The sequence below is a fragment of the Hipposideros armiger genome, unplaced genomic scaffold (genome assembly GCF_001890085.2).
Source record: "Hipposideros armiger isolate ML-2016 unplaced genomic scaffold, ASM189008v1 scaffold_180, whole genome shotgun sequence".
NCBI lineage: Eukaryota > Metazoa > Chordata > Mammalia > Chiroptera > Hipposideridae > Hipposideros > Hipposideros armiger.
Window position 1 is genome coordinate 2,487,497 of NW_017731530.1, and position 5,475 is coordinate 2,492,971.

General features: G+C 33.2%; 1 protein-coding gene across 5 annotated transcripts in view; it reads right to left on the bottom strand.

Annotated features, from left to right (window-relative positions):
• Window positions 1–1,889: 1,889 nt before the first annotated feature.
• Window positions 1,890–5,475, bottom strand: part of SYNCRIP (synaptotagmin binding cytoplasmic RNA interacting protein) — a 30,663-nt gene continuing 27,077 nt past the window's right edge. For all 5 annotated transcript variants that reach the window (XM_019652487.1, XM_019652486.1, XM_019652489.1 and 2 more), the window contains one exon: window positions 1,890–5,475. This exon is cut by the window's right edge. The gene's annotated coding sequence lies outside the window, so the exon portion shown is untranslated.

Sequence of the window (5,475 nt, forward strand, 5' to 3'; positions counted from 1 at the left end):
AAAAAGGGATATTAAATTTTGCCACTACTCTGTACATTACATATGCATGTGGTTGCTGAGAACTGAAGTGCATTCGCCAATTTTTATAGATGACCTTTGATATACTGCTCACTGTCCTCCAAGCTCATTCCAAATATTAAATATATTAAGAAACACAATCAGTATATATGCTTTTCTGGTTTTTCATGTTAAAATAAGTTAAAGGAATGTTAGAGGCCTAATTCTTGATGCTTCCAATTAAAGCAACATGAATACCAATATACTATCTTAAAATTAAAGTCATAAGGGTTTCTTTACTCATGACATAAAATAGATGCACCAAGTAGTCTTAGCAACTTTGTGTTTAAATAATGCAGTACTAGCACTTTATAATCCTCATAGGAAAAAATCGGGATACTAAAGTTCAAATGCAAAATTCTTAACACAAATGCAATTATATTCGAATTTCCTTCATCTCATTTAAAATTAACATCATTAAAAGACCCATATCTGAGGTGATGTTACTACTCTTTTGCTGTTTCTACACTTAGACAGGATTTTGGAATCCACACTCTTTTCTACAGATTTTATATTATTGTGAAGTCCTAGTCATATTCTTTAATCTGTGGTAATGACTTGTCCACATCAAAATCTTTGCCCTTTTGCCTTGAAAAACTGGCTCTAGTTCTTAAGTGACAGAAGATGGCAATTCCCTTGTGTCCCAAAATTCTCTCCAAAAACAAGTTGATATTTTGTTACAAGAATCTTTTCAGAATACAGATGAACACCAAAAGTCTATAAATGAAAATTCATTAACATTACAGATAGCAGCCTGTATAGCTCCCCTCAGATCAGAATTTGTTTTAAACTATTTTATAGACAAATTAAAAATCAGATATTCATTGAAGCTTGTAAGTTGTTTTAAAATACCCTTATCTTGATCCTACGTAAGTTTATTGCTGGTGTTAGAAACACATTTTAGGAAATGGTAACACTTGAAGACCTAATTTCCATAGTGCTTTATTAGGACTTCTCCCTTACCCAGTCTTATTCAGCAGTCTTGATTTTCAACAAGTACTACTGGGGCTGTCGGAAAAGTCATGACTTTTTTTTTTCAGTGCAAAAATGCGTCATGACTTTTCCGACAACCCAATAGTCTGGCATCAGCACAAGGAGACTAAATGGTTTACCAAATGCCCTAATGGTGAATTTTTCCAATATAAAATGTCTGTGACTGTTCTGAAATGACAAAAGCTTTTCATTAGTCAGTATAAATTTTGGTAAGCCTAAAAACAAACTAAATTCTGCACTAAGTGACCTAAAATGATTTTTATCAAATGGCCAATACTATGCCTATCATCCCAACCCCTGAAGAAAACCTAGGGCACGAGCCAACCACCCCATCCCACCCCACAAATATATTTCCAAGTTCCCCATTCTTTGATGACTTGCCAAGTTAGCTTAATGAAACTTTTTAAACTCAGTTCATCTACCTAACCTCATTTGTAGTCATCTAAATGTGCATTTTATTTAAATAGATCCCTTTGTTCACTCTCCTGAATTACTTGCAACTTCAATCTCATTTCCAAACCTTCAGCAGATTGAGAATGGAAGAATACTGCATGGTAGGTCATGAAAATTACCATTTAACTTCTTCGAGTCCACTTACATGTGCATGACCACAGAATATTTTCATCAATTAAAATTAAGTGAAGACTATACATTTATTCTATACATCTCCCCATCATGTGCCTGAATTAGATCTTGGGGAACTTTTTACCATTAGCTACTTTGAATGTATGGATAATTAAAAGGCGAATAAGCTCTAAAGATTCCAAGTGTCTATTTAAAAGCTGTTAAATGAAAAAATGATGAAATGGAGGACACCCACAATAATTCTTGGACTCCTGGAGATCCTAAGACATGCTACAAAAATAGGTCTTTATTCTTAGGAAAATATAGTCAGAGCTAGCTTCCTTATGCTATACATAAAATCTTAACATCAGAGGCAGTACAGATAGTACAGATAGTTTTTAAACTGATCTCCAAACAAGCACAAACCCACTACGTTGAAAAGAACAGGTAATTTGAGGTTTTTGGCAAAAGACAGTACTTCACACATCTAATCCAAATCAAAGAGCCTGCAGACGGTTTTCAGGGAGATGAAAGGAATGAAATAAATATAAATCCTATGGATAAATAAATGTAAGAGACAATTTAAATAAGCTAACAGAACTATTATTTTTTAAATAAAAATACTAGTCAGGTACAAGCTTTTGTTTCTCAATGTCAGACTTCTAAATGTTTATCAGACTACTGTTAATATCATTAAAAACCTAATCTTGGACCAGAGCACTAGTTTTAATACTGTTTTGCATTTGTAAAAAAGATGTTTCTCCAACTGAATGCTTCTGGTCCTGTAAAATATTTTAGGTGTATTACTGAAGGCAGACTGTGGTGCTAATAGAACTTGTATCTTAAGTACTTTAAAAAGCGACAGACCAAAAAGTCCATCTACTAATTTGCCCACAGTTAAAAATATCTTTGAACATTGGCTTATAATTAGCATCTTAAAAATAGTGGCATGCCCTATTGAGTGGTATGATTACTAATACTATACACCATTCCCACGAGTCTGTTCACTTTACGTACTGTTAAGTTCTTCATTTTATTACCTGCCACTGAATTCCTATAGTCAGGTAATTTTATAATATACATTTATGGGGAGAAAATGGTCATGGTGGGTCTTCTTGGAAGTTTTAGGAACCTGAGCAATCATTTACTCTAAGGTTATCTCCCTATTCTAAATGCATGAAATCCTTCTACTTTCTAATTTCTCCCCTTAAAGCTACATGGCATACTCTGTAACAAGGTGATCTTTTGCTATTTCTGATCAGCAGTGACTTTTGGCTTAGCAGTCAAAAAAGCTGTCCGGAATGTGACAATTTTGCCCACCTAGAGTGATGTTCACCCTAATATTAAATAAGTCTTTTCAAATATCTTATATACAAGTGAATACTCAAGATCACCCTATCAATCCATTTGTTGTTCATATTTTATGAGGAAAATATTTTGTTAAATCAGACTTGCAGTAATTGGTAAATTTCTCATGATGTAACAACTGCCATCATGAGTGTGCAACCGCTCTTTTTGTGCTCAATCCCTCCATTTGTAACATCTGATTCAGTTGCAATGGCTGAAAATCTTCCATAAAATGTCTGGGAGAATATATTCAACACAATTTCTCACAAAGCAACTTTCTGAAAACTGATTAAATGATCACTTTTGATTCCTAAGTAGTCTGCAGAAACAAAATCTTGCGTCTGTTTTGGTTAGTTCTTTTCTTTTTTAACAATCAGAATGCTTTTTAAGGATACATTTTTCACCCCCAGGAAGGGACTTGACTATTGGATTTAGGGCCCCTTCCTTGACAATATATACAAAATTTCTTTAACTTGTTATCTGTCCATTCTTTGAAGCTGTCAAAGCCAAGAACCCATAAACAAATCACAAATAGCAATAACCTACATTAGTTAACATTCCCCTTTTAACATGTTGACATTTTTACTAAAGGATTAGTTATTTTTGCATTTCCATTTCTCATATCCCATGACATTCCATATAAATTGCATTATTGCTTTATAGGCCACACAACATTCAAAAGTATGTTTATATGCATTGCCTGTTTTCCTTGATTTCTGATAAGTTTGATACTGGATTTTACTACAGAAATTTAAATTTGAAAATACCAGTTAGTATTTCTTCTCAGAACTTAATTGTTCACATCACTAATCACTACATGCATATTTAGCTCTGATTATATTGCTCAAAAACTGCACCCATTATCAGAACAGTGCAAATGATATTTAATTTTTAAATTATAATGGCTTGAATTCAAAGTTATTCAAATGAACACTGTCAAGTAATTTCACTTGAGTGTGTACATTTCATCACCACTGTTTACATTACCCATCAATTCTTCACAATTATCAGTTTTCCCTCCCAAATCCCAAAACTAAGAATGTCAAATAGACTTAGAAACCCACAGCTCCATATTTTAATGTTTTAAGAACACATTTGTGAACTCACAAAAATGTTCATCTTTCAACTTTGACAATGCAGTTCTTACTTAAGCCAAACAAACCCATCCTAAAATCCCAACAAATAATTCTGAGAATTAACTTAAACACCTTGACAGTGTCCCTTAAAAAGGGTATGACAGTAAAGTGCCAATAGGCATGGCAATGACCTCTTTAATGGGATCATAACTCCTTGGAACTGGGAAATGCCAGCACCAAGGATTACACTGAGATTCAATTTTACTGAAGGCTACATTTAGTGTACCCACATTCCACAACCTATTATACTCATTATATGTCAGAATGAAATGTAAATGTTTTGTGTAGCCCTCAAACTTACACTAAGATTTGAGAGAGATGTACTTTAAAAAAGCACGGGGTAATATATAAAATCAGTGGCAGAAAGTTTCATTAAGCACCAGGAACTAATTTTTGTCACCCCATACTCATTAGGTAAGTTTCAATAACCGGCAAGGCACATTTACATATATTCCAATGAATACTTATTGACAAATTTTAAATTACACTCTATGTCCCAGCTATCCCAGTAACTGACATACAACATACTAAAATGGTTTATTAAGATAACATAAAAAAACCAATTAATGTGAAACATACAGGCTATTGGCAACCACTATTCTAAAATTATGTAAGTACAAATAAACATACTGAAATGTGTGCAATTCTAAGTTTTTAAACCAGAATATTTCTATACTAACACACATTTATATTAATGACACATAAAAAAAATAAAAACTTTATTACAAAAATAAGTTACACTCGCCTCCAGCTTACAGTATAAAACAATTTTATTTGCAGGAATGCAAAATGATTGTTTGCCATGAGCATTTTGAACATATGACATGTCTAATTTTCTTGTTAAATTTGCATTTACTGGGGGAACTGGTGTGTATAAAACCTTAAGTATAATAAGCTCTGATCTTCATCGTGGTGCCTATTGGGTATGTGATATAACTGCAGTATCCCTTTGGGGAAGGGGGAAAGGGACTTCTTTATACCAAGTCCTAATTAAACTATAATTTCACTTTTGACTTTAAGCTATCAATTTAGGACTTGGCAAAACATTTTTTTGAGGGTGATTCAATAGAGGATGCTTCACCACTGAACACTCACTGTCATCAAGGTGCTTTAGAAAATTAAAAACATAGCACAAATGATTGTACTCTATTCTACAAGTTATCATGACCTGTGTAAGAAATGGAAAGCTGATTCACATTTTTGTAGTGATCAGCAGTAAGAAATGCACTAATGAAACATACCTTTTACCTAAAAAGCTAAGCTACAACCATATACTAATCTCTATGATTTATGAAAAAACTTCAAAATATCCAAATGTCAGGCTTCGCTGTACAACTGTCAGTTTTAGTCTGACTTTTATAAAGGGACACTGCAGTAT